A 21,294-nucleotide genomic window follows, 5' to 3' on the forward strand; every position below is an offset into this window, starting at 1 on the left:
TGTGTTGAACTGGTTGTCATAGCCTGTTACTGTGACACTGTTATACATACAGTATGTGATCTGACAGACAGGAGCATCAGGATGAATAGAAAGATGTACAGTGGTTCACAGCTCATAACAAGGGGTGTTTTTATTGTATTAGTCATTTTTTTATTTGCACGATGCTACTGTCAACACAAAAACTTTTAAACATATCTGCTCTCTTGCAATCAGCCTCCTCTGCGCACATTTCCCCCCCACCTTGCATTAAAGTCAGGTCGTTTGCTTAAGTTATTTACCTCCGCCAAGGAGGTATATGTTTTCATCGGGGACCGGCGTTTGTTTGTTTGTCTGTCTGTTTGTTTGTCTGTCTGTCTGTTAGCAAGATAACTCAAAAAGTAATGGATGAGATTTTCAGGGAAGGTCAGACATGACCCAAGGCAGAAACCATAACATTTTGGGACTGATCTGTAATTCTTTCGGGATTCCATAGGCATTTATGTATTTAGCTTAGTGGTGTAATGGCATGGTATGGCCACGTGGTGGCGATCTGAATAGTTTCGGTTCAAATGTATGACAACCTAGGAAGAACAATGCAGGCGGAGGTATTGCGCTCTCGGAGTGCTTTTCTAGTTAGTTAGGTAATAACTACCATGTATTTACAAGGAATAGTTCTGTTAGTTCCTTTTTATATCATCATCATCATCATCATCATTTTATTTGTCAGACTCAAGGTCCATAGAAGAATACACAAACAGCCATACATAAAAAACAAACAAACACCAAAAAAAAAAAAAAACAACTTCCCCCACACATTTTCATAAAAGACATTCATACCAGTACCTCCACATTGGTGACTGGTAACGAATTGTGCTATATCTGGGATTGGTCAGCAATATAACAATGTAATTCTGTGACATATTTAGGCGACAGATACATTTATACATTAGGTTCCTCAACAATGCTCTGAAGGTTCTGACACCTGCATTACAAAACAGGCCACTAGCACTACAGCTCCTAGGCTTCTTCAGTAATATCCTAAGGCAGTCATTATAAGCTACCTGTAGCCTCTGTAGACTGGCCTTTTTAAACTTTGCCCATAGGGCTGCAGTGTATAGTGGAGTACAGTATGCTTTAAAAAGCTGAATTTTTACTTTGTCAGAGCACAGTTGGAATTTCCTTTTCAAAATATTAGCTTGGGCATAAAGCATGCGACACTGTCTATATATGTCATCATCATCAGACATCTGATCTGTGATGTGGTGACCCAGGTATTTGGTTTTCTTACAGACTCCCAACACTTGTCCTGACAGATAGAAATCTGGAAAACACAGCTCTTTGTCCCCATTACATAACACAACGACACTTTTTTTTGCATTGTATTGCACATCATATTTCATCCCATAGTCAGAACAAATGTTCAGTAATTGCTGAAAACCAGCACTGCTGGGAGAGAGAATGGCCAAGTCATCAGCATACATGAGATGATTTACAAGAGTGTTCCCAATCAGACAACCAGTTTGGCATTCCTTTAGTTGCTGAGATAGTTCATCCATGTACAAGTTAAAAAGAGCAGGTGAGAGTAGCCCCCCCTGACGCACTCCATTACTTACACCAAAGGGAGTAGAGACACTGTTACCCCACTTAACACACATTCTCTGTTTAGAGTACCAATAGGTCAGGATTCTTATAATACTATCAGGTGCACCCCTTTGCTTCAAGTTTTTTAAAAAGCTTAAAATGATTAACTCTATCAAATGCTTTAGAGGCATCAATAAAACCAATTAGAACAGAGGAATTCTGCCTCATATATGTGTTGCCTCCTTCACAGAATAAATACACAACTCTGTACCAAGCTTTGCTTTGAAACCAAACTGATTTTGGCTGGTGGTCAGATATTGAGTAAGGCGATCAAGTAAAATCTTCTCCAGGATTTCAGGTTATGTTTCAGGTTACACAGATTTACCAAGATCCTATATACAGTATGACGTTGTATGAGGAAAACAAGAAATGGGCCACTTTCAAGAGTAAATCATACAAGTTGTGTATATATAAAACACATTGCTGGCAGTACAAGTTTTTTCTATTTCTTTTTCATATGGGACAGTATGGCAAATAAAACCTGTGGTGTGATCCTATTTCTCAGGGTGAAAACAAGGCTATAAAATGTTGCCTTGTGATGCATAAGATAAGATGGCCACTAGGTGGCAAATGAAGAGCAGATATTGCAACAACAGCCTCAATATTGAATACACCATGGCGATACATTGTCAAGCACAATGATAATCTGTGATATGGCTGAGTTTGTCATAGTCTTCCACCTTCAGCCACCCATGTGCAGGGACCTCATCACAGAGCTGTGCTACCTCTCATTGCCCTTGTTCTGGCGATGGTTTTATGCACTTTGGCAAGTCTGACTTGCTATGTTGCATGCAGTTGTCTCCTATAGTGTGCAAGTAGGCCTTTCAAGTCATGAGTCAGATGTATTTGTTGACCAAATCAGTGACCAAATGTGTGACTGTAAAACTGAGTAAGAGATGGAACTGTCATTGTTATTGCAGAAATAACAGAAAGAGTACCAAATGCATGCTGGAAAAGAAAGTTTGCCAGTCAAGTTGCAGGAATAGATAACAGCGCTCAAGCCTGAAAAGACTCAGTTGTATTGGGAAAATAGCTGTGCTCTGCAATGGACCTTCCATGACTTTTCACCTTCAGACTTTTACAGGAAGACACAGCATTGAATCCCTTTTTCATACACAATCTCACTTTTTTTGTTTGTTACACACCCTCTTTACTTTTATGTTGAAGGCCATCCATTAAATCTGAATGTGCTGAATAGTTTTTCTCTGATTACTAATGTTCGCCCCTGATGGCTGTGAGCCACACGGCCTGATTTGATGTACATCACATGTTGACACAGGGTCCAGTCTGGCAGCATGCAACTATAAGATCATGCTGCCAAGCAGGCCACTGGAGCAGCCACCAACAGCAGAGTGCTACGGTTGCACAGCCAGAGATTCCACTTTGACCTCTGATTCTTTCATGCCCATGGGAAAGCATTATCCCACAGACAGTCACCACCGTTACCGGCGCCACCCCCTCCACCGAAAGAGGATAAGCTCTGCATCACTGTTAAAGATGCTTCTTGAGGTCGACTCACTGTGTAGTGCCTTCCAATAAGTCACTTCATCATCTTGACGCCTCAGGGGTTTCAATAGTTCCAAAAACTTACGTCAAAAATGTAGTAAATTAAAGTCCGTTTACTTCAACTTTACAAAACAAATCAAACGTATCAGGTTCCATATCAATATAAACTTCCACATAAACAATATAAACAAACAATTGAAAACCATTCGCCTGCTGGCGTCTCCAACATTTCCACCTCTACTCTGATCAGTCCTTTGTCTAAACAGGCTTGCTAATCAAGACAGTCGACAGGTGGGCCAATTGGGCCCATTTAACCCTTAGTGTTCCATGTTCAAAGCAAAAGGTCTACACAAATATATATCAGCCAGCAGGTGTCATCATCACAATTAAACCAATAACCAAATGGCTCCTACACATCACCCCCCTTATTGCTACCAGGTAAGGTACAATAATAAACTAATAATAATATGGAGCCATACATTTCTCTCAATCCATAATCATAAATCATAACGACATAATTAAACATCGGTGTAGTACAACATTCAATACAAGTTCCTTTTTTTTTTTTTTTTTTCACAATAATTCAATTGAGAGTCCATAAAGTCCATTGTGCCATAAGAGGCACTGCTCATACAAGAGTCCAATTTGTCCATGTGTGTATGTAGTGTATGTGTATGTGTACGCATGTATGTACGCTGCAGACGGCAGTCCTTGTGTGACGCATAGTCCATGTGGATGCACGAGATATCAGTGTACATGTGTGCATTCATTCAAATCACATAAACATTCATATTTACATATTTACATGTCGTTTTCCAGCAATAAACACAGTTTTGCTATTGGACGGTCAACAACACTTGTCTTTGTTTTCAAAGTTACACTACGAACTATTCCCTTTGAGTCTTTGTGTGCATCAATCACTCTACCTAACACCCAAGATCCCCTTGGTGCATTAGGATCTGCAACTAAAACAATGTCTCCACACACAAAGTTTCTCTTTTGCTTTAACCATTTCTGTCTCTCTTGCAAACTGGGAAGATACTCTCTAACCCACCTTTTCCAAAATAAATCTGCTAGATATTGTACTTGCTTCCATCTTTTCCTACTGTAAAGATCTGACTTGTGAAATAAACCTGGGGGTAGTACAGGCTGGCCTTTAAGCAACAAGAGGTGATTTGGGGTGAGAGGTTCAAGGTCAGTTGGGTTGTCTGATACTGTGGTAAGTGGGCGGCTATTGAGAATAGATTCTACTTCACAGATGAAGGTGTGTAAGGATTCATCATCCAATGTCTGTTCTCTGGTTATGGACAAGAGTATTTGCTTGACTTGCTTTATGATTCTCTCCCATATTCCTCCGAAGTGTGAAGCGGCTGGTGGATTGTAAGACCATTGTATTCCCTTCTGTTGCAGGGCCACTTTCAGTTTGTTACTTTGGTTCCATTCTTTAATGGCATTCTTTAGCTCCTTGTCAGCTGATGTTAAATTTGTGCCATTGTCAGATCGTATTTGTTTCACCTGACCCCGTCTGCTTATAAATCTGCGAATGGCCTGAATGCATGAATCTGTATTCAGTGAATAAGCGATTTCCAAGTGTACTGCTCTTGTAGTGAGACATGTAAAGATTACACCGTATCTTTTCACATCACTACGACCCCTCTTCACCGTGATTGGGCCAAAGTAATCAGCACCAACAAAGCTGAAAGGTGGCAAGTCTGGTGTTAGTCTTTCTTTCGGGAGGTCTGCCATCTTTTGCTCTCCAAGGTTCGAATGTTGGCGTCTGCATAGAACACACTCAGAGCATATCTTTCTAGCAAGAGCATTTGCTGCTGGAATCCAATAGCGCTGCCGCAGTTTGGACAACATGTGATTTCTTCCACAGTGGCCTAACTGATCATGAACTTGTTTCAAGACGAGCTTGGACACGTGATGGTGTTTTGGAAGAATCACAGGGTGTTTTTGGTCCTCTGGCATAGCCATTCTGCTTAATCGTCCTCCAGTGTGAAGAAGTCCATCTTTTAGCAAAGGATCCAGCTTACGAATTGTGCTCTGACGACTGACGCAAGTGTCACCCTTTTGCAAGGTTTTTAGTTCTTCAGAGTAACATTCAATTTGAGCAAATTGTATGACAGCATGTTCTGCTGCTTTCAGATCATCCAAAGAAATGGGCTGTACATTAATGCACTTTGTATTCATTTGCATTTCTTTCCTTTGGCATGGTTTACTTTCATCAGAATCTTTAACATTCACGTTCAGCATCATTTCTTTTCTTTTCTGACTTAAGTGCAAGAGCACGTTTTTCAGCTTCAGCATCCATGCAACTGCTCTGAGAAGCTTACTCCATTTTGAATGATACTGTATGAAGTCATGAGTAGGATTCTGTTCAATAGCTATTGTTGCCACGACGACAACATCTCTCTTCACCTCCACATCGTCATCACCACACTGTTGTGGGACGAAGTCAGAATTGGGCCATTCAAATTCTTGAAACTTAAGAAAGTCTGGACCATCAAGCCAAGTGGTGGAGTGAAGTAGTGCACTAGCCTTTAACCCACGAGATGCACAGTCTGCTGGGTTGAGTTTAGTGTCAATGTGTCTCCATTGGTCTACCTTTGTAAGTTCTCTTATTGTGCTGACCCTATTGGCTACAAAGGTCTTGAATCTTTTGTTTTCATTTTTAATGTATTTCAGTACTGATGTACTGTCAGTCCAGAATACTGAATTCTGAAGTGTAAGCTGCAATTCTGTTTTGATGAGCTTATCCATATGCACCGCAAGCACTGCTGCAGTTAGTTCCAACCTTGGCATGGTCGTTTGCTTCAGGGGTGCGACACGCGACTTCCCCATTAAGAAGGAGATGTGCACATCCTCTTTTGCATTCTCAAGACGAAGATATGAGACGCATCCATATCCACCTTCTGAAGCATCGCTGAAGTGATGTAATTGAGCAGATGTTACCTGACCAAAGTCCATGGGCTTCATACACCTGCTGACTGCGAGCTCTCTGATGTGATTCAGTCCTGTCAGCCATTCCTGCCACATCTGGATGTAGTGCGCTGGTAGCTCTTTGTCCCAGGCATAATTCTGCCTGCACAAGTCCTGCAGGATGCTTTTAGCTGTAAGAACGAAAGGACAAATAAAGCCAAGAGGATCATAGACAGAAGCTATTATTGACAATATTCCTCTTCTGGTACATGGCTGGTCTTTGAGGCTCACAGCAAAGGTAAGTTGGTCCCTTTCCACATGCCACTGTATGCCAAGAGTTCTCTCCACAGGTAACTCACTGGATTCTAGGTCCAGGTCTTTGACCTCCTTTGCTCGGTCCGCCTGTGGGATGGACATGAGAACATTTCTGTTGTTGCTGATCCACTTGTGCAAACGGAAGCCTCCCATTGCACATGCAGATTCAAGCTCCTTACACATCATAATGGCATCAGTTTCAGTCATTACACTCTTCAAACAATCATCAACATAAAAATTGCACTTTATTGTTTCCATTGTTTCTCTGGAGAAGAAGTCTTTGAAGTCTTCTGCAGTCTGTCTTAGGGCGAAACTCGCACAGCTTGGTGAGGATGTTGCCCCGAATATGTGCACAGTCATTCGGTATTCCCTGAGTGGCTGACTTGTGTCACCGCTGGGCCACCACAAGAATCTCAAGAAGTTAACATGCTTCTCAGTAACACGCACCTGATGGAACATGCTTTCTATATCTGCCATCAAGGCGATTGGCTCTTGGCGAAAGCGAAGAAGAACACCCACCAGATTGCTAGTGAGGTTTGGACCTTGAATGAGTGTGCTGTTTAAAGATATTCCCTGAAAGGATGCTGAGCAGTCAAAGACTACTCTCAAAGTGCCCTTTTTCGGATGGTGCACTCCATGATGTGGAATATACCACTTTTTTCCACTTTCTGCTTTCAGTTCATCGGATGGCACCATCTCTGCATAGCCCTTTTCAATGACACTTTCCAAGAAGGTTGTATATTCTTCATGATAATGTGAATTTTTTTCCAATTTCCTTTTCAGAGACAGGATCCGTTGCTGCGCCTGCTGGTAATTGTTTGGCATTGTTATATCACTGTCTTTGAAGGGTAACGGTAAGTAATAATGTCCATTCTTCCGTTCCTTTGAACTTTCCATGATTGACATGAATTGTTTGTCTGCTATTGACATCTCTGTTTTTTCCTCAGCTTTCAACTCTGGGAAATCATGCTGATATTGTCGAATCAATAAATCATTCAAATTTGCCACCGATATACGATTAACCACAGTGCATGAATGGATGCCTATTGCTTCACATGTGGTTTCCTGCATGAGCCCATTGAGGACCCATCCTAAGGGTGTCTTAACAGCGTATGGCCCACTACCTCTACTGTTAATGATTTTCCATGGTTCCATTAGTTTGGCAGCATTTGTTCCAACTAGCAATTCAATGTCAGCGTCTAGTTGTTGTATTTTCATCTCATGAAGGTATTTCCACTTATTTATTGAGTCTTGTCTTGGTATATGATGTTTTGAGACTGGCAGTTTTGTTTGCGTGTAAACCTCTGGGAGCTTATGAAACATCTGGCCTGTCATGTTACTAATTTCAAGACCAGACACTACACTGCTGCTGACTGGCCTCTCTTGCCCCATTGTGCGAAGCATGATTTTGCAGTTTTTTCCCGGAGCGTTTAATTTTCTTTTAAGTGAGTCTGTGCAAAACGTTGCTGAACTGCCAGGGTCCAAGAACGCATAAGTGTGAATGATTTTGTCCGAGTTGAACATCTTCACCTTGACTGGCACAATAGCAAGTGTGCACTCTCTCTTTTCACCAGTGTGCATGTCATCCTTCACGGACACCATGGCGCTACTTGCAGGTAAGACATGGTCATCTCTCCGGTCATCCTTTTGTTTTTCTCTGTGGATATGCAGAATGGTTGGGTGAGAAAGAGAACACTTTTCACAGGTCATTTTTTTCTTACAGGTTCTGCTCACATGTCCCTTTATCAGACATCCAAAACACATGCCATTTGTTTTCAGATATTCAATTCTCTCACTGTTTGGTTTACTCTGAAAGAGCTCACAGTGTTCGAATGCATGATTCTTTTCACAAAATAAACAAGGCTTTTCAAAAGCAGTGCTGTTTGTTTTTTGTGTACATTCAGGTTTCCATTCATTATTTCTTGTGCCAGGTACATGACTAACTGTAGTTGCAAAGCTGGCTCGGTCACTAGGTCTCCTGCCCACTGTTTGAGTTTTGGGCTTTAAGACCGTTTTAGTTTCAACTGTGCTACTACTGCTTAGGTCTCCAAACACTGGATCGAGCATTGCTCTAGACTGTTTCTCTATAAATTCGACCAAGCCTTTGTAGGTCACTCTCTTGTCTTGGTCGTGCATGTTACACACATTCACACGCCATTTGTCACGCAGCCTAAAAGGAAGTTTGGATGCAATGAGTTTGAGATTGGTAGAGTTCTCCAACTCTCTTAGACCATCGATATCTTGCATGGTGTGATAGCAGCTGCGCAGGAAAAGAGCATAAGACCTTAGCCCATTGCCATCTTCAGGCTTTATGATTGGCCAGTTCAAAGCTTTAGTCATGAAGGCAGATGCTATTTTAAAGCGGTTTCCAAACTGAAGTTCAAGCTGTCTTTTAGCTTCCATATAGCCTACAGTTGGGTCCATGTGCAAAAAACTTGTGACTAGGCTTCTAGGTTGGCCCTTTGTATATTGTTGCAGGTAATACAGACGGTCATCCATAGTAGTGGTGTTTCTTTCTACACACTGTTCAAATGCCTTGATGAAGGTTCTATAATGCAGAGCATCACCGTCAAAAACAGGAATTTCTCTATCAGGAAGAAGGGAGAGTGTTTGCTGTTTGACCAACAATTCTGTTATTTCAGTTTGTTTTCTCAACACGTCAGTAATATGCTCGTTAGCTTCAGTATGTGAACCAGCAAATCGAGCAGGCTGTCTACTGACTACGTGGGAATATCTGGGCTCTTGAGCAAACTGTATGCTGTCTCTTTGGGAAGCTACGGCCTCTCTGTGTGGTGCAGGCCTTTGCGTTGTAGTAGGGATTTTATACTCAGTGGGCGTGTCAAATCGGTAACCACTAGGTAAGCTCTTTTCTTCTGACTCCCTGTAAACGCGAGCTTTCGCTTCTGCAGCAACAAGTTCAGATTCTAGGGCAACTCTCTCTCTCCGTGCCTTTAGTTTTGTCTCCTCCATATCCAACTCCAGTTTGTCCGTCAGTACTTTAGATTTTGCTTTTAGTGCTGCGCACTCTGCTTCAGCTCTCAAACGCGCTGATTCTCGCGACGTTCCACTACTGCGATTTGAACTGCGCACGCTTGTGGCCTTACAGCTCTGCAACACACTTAGGCCAGCATGGGATGCCTCATTAGGTTTAACTTCTTCACCATCCAATTCCAATTCATCTTCTTTGCCTTCGGACCATTTATACACTCCTTCAAGAAAACTTTGATAATGCATCAATTTTGGCTCGTACCAATCAATGTTGTCGGCCTCCTTCTCGTACTCATCTTTTAATAAACTCTGAACGATGGCTTGTAATTCTTTAAATTCAATGAAAAACCCTTCGAACAACTTAATTTGTTTGATCACAGTTTCCTTATCTTGCCCCGCTTCTATCAGACTATTAATTTCATTTTTCTTTCTTGTCAAAACTCCAAGCTTTCCTCTACGAGTAGCTATTAACTTAAACAATTTCTTTTCATCTTCTTCGTTCTGCATTTCTGGCACTTCAGGCTCTAACTCAGACATTGTCGATCTTAACGGAAATCTTTTCACCCAAAGGTGCATAATCTGTAAAAGTCTCTTAAATCAAAGAATACCAAAACGTAAAGTCCGTCTCATTAAAGTTTAAGCGCAACAGCGGCGCAAAGTCATTGTGCGAGCGCGGCGGCCCACATAGTCATTGTGCGAGCACGGCGGCCCACATACAGTTCAACAGTTTTACTTACACCACCAGTGAAGATGCGTGCTTTCTCTAAGGTTAAGTCCATAAATCCCGTAATTCGGAAATATCCACAATGAAGAAGTTGCAGTCTAGTTCTGCCAACGCCAGTAATCCAACACAAGTAATTCCAGTAATTCCAAACGAAAGAGTCCGTAATTCCAAAGCAGCGTGGTCTTTCAAACTGCAGATGGTTTTTCCAAACTGCAGACAGGTTTTCAAACTGCAGATGGTTTTCAAACTATGTAGTGCCTTCCAATAAGTCACTTCATCATCTTGACGCCTCAGGGGTTTCAATAGTTCCAAAAACTTACGTCAAAAATGTAGTAAATTAAAGTCCGTTTACTTCAACTTTACAAAACAAATCAAACGTATCAGGTTCCATATCAATATAAACTTCCACATAAACAATATAAACAAACAATTGAAAACCATTCGCCTGCTGGCGTCTCCAACATTTCCACCTCTACTCTGATCAGTCCTTTGTCTAAACAGGCTTGCTAATCAAGACAGTCGACAGGTGGGCCAATTGGGCCCATTTAACCCTTAGTGTTCCATGTTCAAAGCAAAAGGTCTACACAAATATATATCAGCCAGCAGGTGTCATCATCACAATTAAACCAATAACCAAATGGCTCCTACACACTGCCACGAACTTCAGAATCCACCAAGTGTTGAGCTGCTGCTGAAGTTCCAGCTGCCCTGAGCACCATGCCTGCCCTATGGCCAGAGAAGCAGTGACCCCTGAGCACCATGCCTGCCCCATGGCAGTGACCCCTGAGCACCATGCCTGCCCCATGGCCAGAGAAGCAGTGACCCCTGAGCACCATGCCTGCCCTATGTATGGCCAGAGAAGCAGTGACCCCTGAGCACCATGCCTGCCCCATGGCAGTGACCCCTGAGCACCATGCCTGCCCCATGGCCAGAGAAGCAGTGACCCATGCCTGCCCCATGGCCAGAGAAGCAGTGACCCCTGAGCACCATGCCTGCCCTATGGCCAGAGAAGCAGTGACCCCTGAGCACCATGCCTGCCCCATGGCAGTGACCCCTGAGCACCATGCCTGCCCCATGGCCAGAGAAGCAGTGACCCATGCCTGCCCCATGGCCAGAGAAGCAGTGACCCCTGAGCACCATGCCAGAGAAGCAATGACTCCTGGTACCTTGGTACCACATCAGCACATGGACATGCAATGAGGTGCAATTCTACACTACACACAAACTATAGTGTTGCAGGGATCTATTCTGTTGTACAGCTGTGCCACTCATCAACACGGTCAGGATACAGGCACTGATCACAATCAGATAGATTGGTCAATAATACCTTGTTGCCACTATGTGTTAGTAGCAGCCTGCTGTAAAAACGGGAAATTTACACCACCAAACTAAATATAACCACTTTAAAATAATCTTGCAGTTGATCCCTCTTGACAGGAAGACTGCACATGTTTTGTCTCACACCATCTTGCTTCTCCTTTTGTTATACAGCAAAAGTCTCTAAAGCATTTTAGACCTATTTCTTCTTCTTACCATCTCCTCTTTATCTTTAGCCAACCCACTGAACCATTTTTTTTTTTAAACTCAAGCGATAATATATCAATTATTCTTTTCATGGTAATACGTATGCAGTTTGTTGAATTAAAAGTTATGCACAAGTCATCTTAAAGTCAAAATAGAGCAATGTTAACAAATGCATCTATTCTGTGTTGCCTGTACTGTGTTGATTCCCTCTACATGCATGCTAACCTGCTAGCCTGTAATAGGTCTACTCTCGTTTTTTCCCCTCAAGGTTCTGTATGGAATACAAGCAAGTCAAAATAACTTGCTCATCTGGCTTTTTAATTTTTTTTTATTTAGTAGCGTGCATTAGCTCTTGCTTGGAAACTGTTAATGTGTCAGTGTCACAATGTCATATTTAGCCTGTCAGTCAAATTGACCGCAACACAACTGTTCATGCCATAGACTGTATATAGTCTGATGTGTGTGCATGTACCATAGACTCTATGGTACATGCACACACATCCAGTTTGGTCATACATATATAGCTATGACATTAAGGACACTGATTTGTCACGCAATGCACAATGCAGTGCACTAATATTTTCATATGGCTGTGCTGGAGGTACTTTTTTTTGGAGCAAAAGCATGTTCCGTAAACAGAATATCAGCCAGGTCCACCCTGAACTGAGCACATTTGGTTATTTCCTCTATCATTTCATCCTCTAGTCTAGTTTGTTTGTCTAGTTGCTTCTCTTCTGAAATTACCGTATACACTGTCCAAGGTTTTTAGAAATCATTGAAAAACAAAACGTTTTGTTCTACCTGTACAGGGTTGGATCTCATCCTGACACCTTGTCTTGCTACCAGCTTGCCTCCGACTGTAGGCCTGCTCTTTTTTTCTACCTTGAGATGCTGTATGGAATACAAGCAAGTCAAAATGCTTGGTAACTGTTAATGTGTCATTGTGTCACAATAACATATTTAGCATGACCTCAACACGTCTGTTTACACACACACAATTTGGTCCTAATACAGCTATGACATGAAGGGCACTGAATTCAGGGTTGCCAATTCTCACGCAACTGGCGTGACACTCACACTTTCAGCCTCAATCTCACACGCATATCGTGAGCTTAATTATATTGTTTCTGAAATTCACTTGCTGCGCCCTCGCGGCACTTCAGCAGCCTGGACTGTCCGGTCCAAATATTGACAAAGTAGCTGTAAAATATGTGGAGTTTGGCTGGTTACGGATGACTGCTACCAGAATGGTGTGTCGTTTAGAACACAGGAATGAATCCAAGAATTATTTCTCAATTGCATTTATTTGCCATTGGCTTCTTTCTCTGTTGTTTGCTCCAGTGTGGGTTACAATTGCTGTATATTGCTGGTATCTACAATCAAACAAAGCAAGCTTTACTGATACAAATCATAATAATAATAAATAATAATACACTCACATAACCACAAAGGAAATCTTTAACCAAATGAAGCATTTAAGTTATCAAATTAATATCAGTGCAAAAAGATTAAATAAACGTACAAAGTCATAGACGCAGCAAACACATGCGGCAGGCCGAGGAGCAAGCAGTCAGCACAAAGAGACACACACACACTAGTGAGGCTGATTGACAATTATCATCAGGTGAGGGAAGCTACAGGAAGTGGGCGTGTCTCCCAATAGAATAGCAGGAGTTTGACTGGGATTTTGAACAGTAGCGCTCACAAAAGCTTTTCGGAAGTCGCAACCAAGTCTACTGTATATTTGCAATAATTTACGGCAGAGACTATTTGCACCCAGGTGGAAATAATCAACAATACTATTTACACCCGGGTGCAAATAATCGACACTATTTACACCCGGGTGCAAATAATCAACATTACTATTTACACCCGGGTGTAAATAGTGTAATAATTAACATTACTATTTACACCCGGGGGTAAATAGTGTAATAATCAACAACACTATTTACACCCGATGTCTAACATCCATGTACCCTGTCAATAGGCCTGTGTATTTACCAGCTAGTAGGCTAGGCCTAATTTAGTTTTTAACAGTTTTTAGCTGTTTTGCCATGTCTGCGTTACTTGGGAGTGATTTTACAAATATTAGGCTAATGAGTGGTCATGTGGTAGCTTGATCAATGGCAGGCTATAGTTCAAAGAGTTGTTTTCTGAGTTGTCTTCCAGGCAGCGCTGCCACTGTTGACTTAAAGGCACTTAATCCTACTCCTAACCTTAACCCTAACCTTAACCCATGCCTAACCCCAGCGCCTTCAAGGCAGCGCTGCCTTGAAGACAAAGTTGGAGGCTCAAAACAACAAGAAACCTTTCTACTCACAACTACTGAAGCCTATACTTTACTGTACTCATAACTGAAATAAAACTAGTCAATCTTTGACAGGTTCAAAAAGCACAAACTCTTATTTGCCGCGAGGTAACGTCATCTAAGAAAAAACAAGTCGTTCGTACTTAGGCATGCAAAAAAAAGACTCTTCGGCTGAGAATCGAACCTGGGTCCCCAGAGTTGTAACACTACTAATCTTTGAATGACGTCTTATGGTTGCTAGGTAACGGTAAACAAACTAAAAGATCGTATTTCTTGATTTTGCTTACAAACGGACGGCTTTACCCGTTCACTGAACAAGGTTTATGGAAATTTAGCACCACTTTACCATCTAAAATATTGTTTTAATAATACTACCTTGTTAGATTTAGGATTTAGGTTGGCCATCTCCTGCCAAGATCGTTCCGCTATGTTGGATTTCAGGTTTGGGTGCAAATAAGAAAATGCCTCCATTCCATTATTTACACCCGGGTGCAAATAATCACTCCGATAATTTACAGGAGTAAATATGCAGCCCCTGACAAACTATGTGTGCAGCGGAGACATGTCGTCTCCAATAATTAATTTTACTGTAGAGTAATTACCCCAAATCTCAAAAGCCCTCTAAGATAAAATATTGCTCAAATTTGCTTTGGGTCCACATGGAAGATTGTTCAGTTTAAGTGAGCAAGTACTAGCCTGGTCCTAACCATCCCATAATACTACCATTTCATTTCGTATTATGGTCTGGCATTTCTTTGCTCTGAAGCGCTTGCAGGAAGCGGGAAGTAAAGCCCAGTTCTGGTTTGAATTGATTGGACAGCTCTCACCCAATCGGCGATAGTTACTCATAACAACATAGCGCAGGCGTTTAACGTCATCGTCACGAGCGCCCTCCCCCTTTCGCCCCCACCAACCCGTCTCTTCATTTATTGGCTGCTTTCTGGAGGGGGGGCGTTCTGTTACAATTCTACCGAGCAGAATGCTCCACAGAGGAGCACGGCCAGACTCGTAGTGGAGGCAATCCTTGGCCGGAAGTACGTGGGTGGCTCGCGAGGCTAAGCAAGTACCCCTGTTGAGAGAAACTAGAGGAGTGTTCCAATCCCCCAGAGACACAAGAGGGATACATGGATAAGTGTTAGTTGTCCCTGCTAGAAGCTATCGTGCCTACTGTTAGCTCAGGTAGGCTAAAGTTCTTTCAGATGGCGCAATCGACAGAAGCAAAGATATTTGTAATCACTGCAAACTTGAATTTTCTTATCACTGGAGCAGGGTGACCAGACGTCCTGAAAAATTCGGAACAGTCATGACAGTTGTCCTGAATCCCGAATCCTGCCCTAATTGTCCCGAAAATTATAGTCAACAATAGCAGAGTCTCAAGTATATTGTCTGATACATTAGAAACGATTCATTCAAGGCTGCTCATTGCCGGCACCATTCATTCTTACAGCGTAGTTAGAAGAAAAATCCCCGCATTGGAAGCTAGATCTAAACAGCGAGGGTGGCACTTGCGGTACAGTTGTAACACAGCCTCGCTGTGGGCCATAGTCCATTTAAAACAACGTTTGCCACTGAATAGGTTTTAATCATGCATTTCTTCTCTTGTTATGCTTAAAGTATTCAAATATGATAGTAGGCTAATGTAAATGCACCTGATAAACCGTCATAGCTAGGCTAGGCTAGTCAGAGTTGAACAACAGGTATCTTGCAAAGCTGTTAACATGAATGCTTTTCTATATGCTGTAACATCAAACACACAGCCCATGACCTTCTCATGTTTATTCCTGCAGAAATGGGACGGAAAACAATCAGGAAGCGAGGGCTAGTCCCAGCTGAAAGACTACAGAATGCTTCAGATAGGGTCAGGCAGGGATGCACTATTAGGGGAGTGTTTGGCCTCTGCCACGTATCAGCAAAAGTGTTTGGCCTCTGCCACGTATCCTTGGCTGGATACTGCAGAAAGAGGAGAGACCTTGAGGAGGCTAGTCGGGACCTGCCCCAGATAGGGTACCACTGCCACTATAGGGTGTTCAGCCCTGAGCAGGAGGTAAAGATCCAGGAGTATATCTTGCGGGCAGCGGATACATTTTATGGATTGTCGCCTAAGGAGGTGAGGGATTTGGGTACAGTCAACTAAACATTGTGTAACACTGAGGGAAGAACATTTAGGGAGGTAACTGAGAACAGCAAAGGGAGAACTACAATTAACAAAAAGCTACAGTAGCCTACACACTACAACTAAACAATACAGAAATAACTACACTACTACTAACACTAACATTAAACTAACACTGAGGGAAGAACATTTCATAACAATAATCAAGAAACAGGGAGGTAGCTGAGAACAGGGAAGGGAGAACAGTACACAGGGAAGGGACAACAGTAAAATAACAAGGTAAACTAACTTTTTTTAATCTTAAGTTAAACTATTTACAATGTCTTTTAGGTCCGTCGGCTTGCCTTTTTGCTGGCACGACAATACGAATGCAAGCATCCAGGGAAGAATAATGAAATGGCCGGGAAAGACAGGCTGGCAGGGTGCAGCGAGGAACCAGCTTCAATCGGCATAATGTTGGGCTGTTCTTCAACAACCTCCACACGGTCCTGGAGAGGTACAGCCTGGACAGTAGTAGGATCTGGAACATGGATGAAACAGGTGTTACTACCGTCCAGGTCCCTCAAAGGATTCTGGCAGAGAGGGGGATTAAACAAGTGGGTGCCATGACATCGGCTGAACGAGGGACTCTAGTAACCTTGGCAATGGCAGTCAGCGTCACAGGAAATGTGGTTTCCCCCCCACTTCATCTTCACCAGAAAGAACTACAAGCCATTCATGGTCAATGGAGGCCCTCACGGTTGCATTGGCACAGCCGATGGGTCGGGTTGGATGCAGGAGGGCGACTTTCTCATTTTCCTGCAACACTTTGTGAACCATTCCCGTGTGTCACCTGAGAACAAAGTCCTCCTGCTCCTGGACAACCATCCCTCCCACATAACAGCAGGGGGCATTGACTACTGCAGGGACAATGGGGTGGTTCTTTTTATCATTTCACCCCCACTGTACGCACAAGCTGCAGCCGCTGGACAGATGTGTGTTTGGGCCCCTGAAGCGATACATCAATCAGCAGATGGATACGTGGATGTTGGAAAACCCTGGGAGAACACTGGGGATCTACGACATCCCCAGTGTGGTGGCACAGGCGTTGCCAAGTGCTGCAACATTCAGCAACATATCCTCTGGGTTCAGCTGCAGTGGAATTTGGCCACTAGATGTGTCTGGAGTGGTGGATGGGTTTCCCAGGACTCCCAGCCTCCTCCACTTACCTCCACTTTCGACCCTCTAGCTGTCCGCCCCTTCCCCAAAGCTGGCCCATGAAAGGCCGTTCGAAAAAGGGAGAAGGAGGAAATCAAAAATACTGACGGACAGCCCAGTAAAAATAGAAACATCCCCCATAGAGTCCCCCATGACACAGAAGAAGCCTAGCTGGGCTGAAAAAAAGCTAAGTCTTGCAAGAAGGCATCTACCAGAAGGAGGATTACTGTCTGGTTTGTGGCGAATCCCTCAATACCTCCAAGCCAGGGGAGATGTGGGTCCAATGTTGGTTGTGTAAGGAGTGGGCCCACGAGGCATGTACAGAGGGAGGAAAAATGTATACATGCCACAACTGCTGATATATTCATTTGCTGCAAAGTAGCCTAATGCTGTTACGTAACGTGTAAGCGACATCGAACATTGAACCTCCAGCTCCTGTTTATTGCTGTTCAGTTGTGTTTTCTTCAGCCAGTTAATCTATTTTGTTTGTGATTATAGACTGTGAAGAAATAAACTTTGTTACAACAAACGACATGTCTCATTAATTCTTGTATTTTGCTCAGTAGCTTAGCTTTTACCTCAATCCTCAATCCTCAGCATTCAATTCGCCCTTTTCACGCTAACGTCAACGACACTTTCCGCTTTGAAGCTTTGCTGGGTATCAGTACATCCGGCGTAAGCAAAAGCTATGGTGATACGGTTACAGTTCTTGAGGTAAGATTAACATTTCACGTGTATTTATTATCTTCATTTTCCTTGTTATCGTTGGCGATCATTGCCGTCACGTAGCTGCCTTGATTTGAGAGTAAAGTCAGTAGCAGCAGCAACTTCAGCTAGCTTCACCGAAGATCAAGTTGGTTTGATATTGGATATTCGACAGAGATTCAAAATAAGAAACGGTCTTTCATTGAGTATCCGAATATCCAATATCAAACCAACTTGATCTTTGGTGCTAACATGTTAGCTAGCTGAAGTTGCTGCTATGTATAGCAGGGGTCTCCTAACGTTATGTTCAGTTATCGTTTGCAATCATTGCTCTCGTAGCTGCCTTGATTTGAGAGTAAAGTTAAATGACGTTATGACTGCATATTACTGCTACCGGACGAACCTGACATCACATGAAAATGTCTAATTAAAGAGTGCTTCTCTCACTCACGAGATGTGCAATTGCGCACATTCCTAACCAATTAATAACCAATAGATTTTGTTGTTGCTGTGTTGCTGTGTAAGTTGGTTTTACCAAAGTCTTTTTAAAGCAAGTCACGTCACTCGGCAGCCATATTGGCCATGGGGTCGGGCAGCGACTTTGACCGGAACAAGACCAGGCTCTATCTAAATGAATGGGGAGAGACCTGGATGTCCATGTTCCGAGGTGTAAGAGACATAAAAATCACATGTTTGAAATCGCGATGAAAATCTGACTAAAATCGCTGAGAAGGTTCGGTGGTTTTGTATCAAATTAACGCTTAAAAAGCCTTTTTCTTACTGGTAATTTTGGACTGCGCATGCTCTATTCTTCACGACGCAGCTTTCAAAAAGCGTGACCGCCAAGGATCGGCCAAATGATTGGAGCAACGGCACTGGAAGAGGCGGGACATGTGCAACCATAGCCAACCGGTGTAAACAACCGCCATCTTTCGCGTTACGAAGTTACCCCATGCTTTTCAATGGGCGATTTTTCCAGTGCAGTGTCTCCTCATATATAAGTGTCTCTGGTTTTACGCACATAAAATGTGTTGGCATGCGCTGTTACAATTGACCCGCATGCGTGTTACTAATTGTACCGCTTTGGCGGCAGAGTTGTAACACGGCGCACCTTTTATATTTTTAATGATTATATGACATATGTACACTTAAGGATTTTACTTTCACCTCAGAACTATAGCACACATATCCACAATATATCAAGTGAAATTTGTTTTTCATAGGTGACACAGTCTCGGAGTAATTCAGCGAAAACAAAAGTATTACAATTGTGCCGGTTCTCCCCAGGCCTATTATGGAAAGATCTGACTACACGCACTGTGAAAGGCTTTACCAAAAAAGTGTGTGTACGATAAGCTTTAAATTATTGTTTTGATTACATTGTTTAAGTTGAGATTTACACTAAATAGTTTATTTAACTGCTACTGTATAAACAAAATGCTGATGTTAAATGTTTGCAGAAAAAATGCTATGTCACTTTCATTCATATGGCAGAACATTTAAAATACAAATGTGCTATATTTTGAATTCAATATTGAGTTTTCCGTAGACTAATGTGATTAATCATGATTAATCAGGGAAATCATGCGATTAATCACAATTAAAAATGTTAATCATTGCCCAGCCCTAATGTGTACATTTAGTGACTGTAGCCTACAGCCTATATATGCACACGCATGCACAAACACATTGGAAGATACTTGCACACAGGGGCGGAGTGGTAATCGGGAGATTCGGGACATTTCCCGCCAGGCCGGCCGGGCTGATGTTGCATTTACACAGGCCCAAGACTTGCCTGAGCGGCCGCTGGAACATTTGTTATCATAAGATATTTCCTCAAGTGTTTCCGTCATCTGAAATCGCTCATCGTTAATTGCTTTTTTGATGGAAACCAACCACTATTTAAACCATTCAGTTGCGATATATACCTTAGTCATGGTTACCTTACATATTAATTACAGGCCTATTCATCTCAGTTCTCTCCGATCAGTGCATTTGTGTGTAGCCTTGGGTGTCTTCATTTAATTCTTCATATTTTTAAAAAGTGTTATTTAACTCTTTTGGTCACAAATAAATTCAAAATAGAACAGCAAAGCCTCCTGGGAATGGCAAATACGTTTGCTAGGTCAGTCTATTACAGAAATGTAGGGGGATAGATGAGCGGCCCCTCCTCTAATGGCATGGCCCCTTAGCCTACACTATTCGTGAAAGTAGCGTTTTGATAGTGAACGGATTAGGTGTTTGCTTGATTAATATGGAAGGCAAGAAGAGGAAAGAGAAAGAGGGGGCTGAAAAAGGCAGAATTAAGAAGAAGCGACTGCTGGAGGAGCATGCATCTAAATGCTCAAAACAGATTTAGGCTACCCGTAGTCTAGTCCACGGCCATTACGAGTGCAGGTAAATTTGACAGAATGAAAATCATTGACGCAAAGCTCAACTACATTAGGCTACTTGCTAGACGGAAAATATCACAAGCTAGTTAACTCATGTAGCCTACATTTCAAACGAATAGATGGCTTACAGTTTTTTTCAGTGACTGACATAGCGTTTGTCCAAACAGTTGTCACGTTTTCAAAACTCTAAACACATTGCGGCCATACCATTCACACATTTCATGTCGTTTTCGCACAATATGCAGGCAGTGAACACATTTCCACAATGCTTACATTTTCTTAACAAACAACAAAATGATGGATCGTTTTTCTATTATTTTACAGATGTTACTGTTAACACATGACATCCCACAATAGTTAAAACAATTCCAACCCTCAGTAACCTGTCCTTCTGCAATGATATCAGTTCAAAAACAATATATCTCAGCTGATAATAAACAAACAATTGAATAACTGGCACATAGATGATGTTGGGTAAATTGGGCCAACCACAGCTGATTCCAGTTTGTCTTAGACTCAGTGGCAGGGGTTACTTTTTACATTTACATTATACTTACACAGTAAAAGGAGGAGGTGATGTTTTTGGAAACAGAAACATAAAAAGACAAATACTGTAGCCTAATGTCTGGATGAGGAAGAGTAAGAACAATGGGCCCAGGGAGAAGAGCAAGGTGCGGAGGTGCAGGAGCAGTGAGAGGAGCAGGCCCAAGGAGAGGGCAAGGTAGAGATGTAAAATGCTTTTGACTTTTGATTACAGTATATGTTACAGTATATGTGGACATACATTTCCCAACCAAGAAATTTAGTGTAAAAATGGTGTATTGCATGTTTTGCATGCAAATGCCCGTAAAACTGAAACATGAAAGTCTGGACCTGGACCTTCATAGATTGACTATATTACATTTAGCCAACATTTTGTTTGTGTTTATAATATACGGAAGGTGGTCGTGCTCAAGGCATGGGTGGGTTGGGCCGGCAG

The 21,294-nt window shown here is 42.3% G+C and overlaps 1 protein-coding gene across 1 annotated transcript in view; it reads left to right on the forward strand.

Annotated features, from left to right (window-relative positions):
• The window catches only part of si:dkeyp-97a10.2 (uncharacterized), a 360,817-nt gene that overhangs the window by 264,292 nt on the left and 75,231 nt on the right, over positions 1–21,294 (forward strand). The window lies entirely within an intron of this gene.

Source organism: Sardina pilchardus, chromosome 6 (genome assembly GCF_963854185.1).
Source record: "Sardina pilchardus chromosome 6, fSarPil1.1, whole genome shotgun sequence".
NCBI lineage: Eukaryota > Metazoa > Chordata > Actinopteri > Clupeiformes > Clupeidae > Sardina > Sardina pilchardus.